This window comes from Propithecus coquereli, unplaced genomic scaffold (genome assembly GCF_000956105.1).
Source record: "Propithecus coquereli isolate 6110/MARCELLA unplaced genomic scaffold, Pcoq_1.0 Scaffold6, whole genome shotgun sequence".
Lineage (NCBI taxonomy): Eukaryota > Metazoa > Chordata > Mammalia > Primates > Indriidae > Propithecus > Propithecus coquereli.
Genome location: NW_012151951.1, coordinates 2476342 through 2478259, shown reverse-complemented (window position 1 = coordinate 2478259; position 1918 = coordinate 2476342).

Here is a 1918-nt window from a genome sequence, read left to right as displayed (position 1 = left end):
TCCACCAGATTCAGACTACACAATGTTGTTTTGCAACTACAGAAAAGAATGCACAAGCTTTGCATGTAATGACCTGTGAAATGTCCATGATACATCTTTAACAGCTTTATTGATATATAATTCACATATCATAAAATCCACTCATTTATACAGTTCAGTGGTTTTTAGTGTATTCAGACTTGTACAACCACTACCACTGCTTTCACAATGTTTTCATCACCCCAAGAACAAAAACTGTATCCATTAGCAGTCACTCCCATTTTCTCACTCTTCTCCCACCACTAAGCTCCAGACAACCACTAATCTACTTTCTGTCTCTTATGCCGTCTTAGTCTGTTCTGCTATAACAAAATATCTTAGACTTGGATAGCTTATAAACAACAGAAATTTCCCTCTCACAGTTCTGGATGTCCATGGTTAATGATGCTTCTTCCGTCTTTTGGATATGTTCTTATTTTGTTTACTTTGGGGTCTTTAAAAGTCTGGTTTCTAAATAAGCTATGCACAGTTTGAAGAATATTTGAATAGTACCTAAAGGTATATTTGAGCTTTAAGGAAAGCTCTGTGGCAGCCATGGAGTAGTTACAAGTAGAGCAGTTGGCTGGTATCAGTTATTAACACCTTTAGATCTAACAATCTCTATTTTTGTAATTCTTATGTTCCCTTCTTGAAATCTCTTATCTGATCCCCTATAAATAAGGATAATTAATTTGTTTGTATTTTGGTAAGAAAATCAGGGAATCAAAATGTTATTTTCAGCTATTTTTTAAAATATTTTTTTTTCTCAACTATGAATTTGTTACATAAAGCTATGAAATTCTATATCTGTATGTTATTTCCTAGGACCATCATCTACAATAAAGTAGGATTTGAGATAAAATGTTTGCTTTACAACAAATTTTTCTAAAAAAACTCTGCATATTGATATGTATTTGCAACTGAATATACCAAGTGTCAAAACGTTATTTTCCTTACCATGACAATCACATTCAAGACTTAGGCTATATGATAGAAGTTCACGTTTCTGTCTTGAGCTTTGGATTGGAAACTTCGTTGCCTTCATCATGGGTCTTGTGCGGTATGGCCATCATCTGCACAGCTGGAAGGCTAGAAGGGCCAAATAAAATAAACTTTGAGCATAACCATAGATTTCTTTCCATATATTTACCATGATTCAGAGAGCACAGAGTAGTGAAAGATTCATACCTGACTTTCTGTTCCTATTTCGATGGAGGCTGATAACAGAATTATTTATTTATAGAAAATGAACACTATCATCTTCATTTTCAAGGAGAATATAAAGGATAAGGGGTTCCAAAAGCCAACATGGCATAATGTAAAGCAAACACAGGGACAGGTTTAACCCAATAAAGAAAGAGCTTTGAAGAAAAACATAGAACTTAAGTGAAATCTGCTGATTGAGCACTGAGAGTAAGGCTAAAAGCAAGAGTAAAGCTTGAGTTGAAGAGTCACTCCCCAGGGTGAAGTTGGAGTTCTGATTTGAGAAAGAACTGTGGGATGGAGATAGATCAGTCTTGGAGTTGGTCCGGACCCTTTCGGCTGTTTGGGGAGTTAGTGATGTTTTTGCTGTAGGGTGAAAGGAAAGAAATAAATAAGAGGCAGGTGAGCCATAGGTGGCTCATTTTCTCTGTAGGACACTGAGGTTGCCTCTGTAACTCATTGCTGTATCATTAACACTTGAGAATGAGAGGAATGATGCATTCCATCTCCTAAGGACTGTGGCCCATGGATTCTTGTGCTGGGAATTATGCTGAATGCACCCAGAAATTTAGAATCTTCTGGTTAACTTCACAAAATAGTGTGTGCCTCGTGAAGAAAGATGCCAGGCAAATTTGGATCAATTCATCAAATACTAGAGTTCAGCTATTTCTGAAAAAAGAAATTTCAGGTCTGGTAA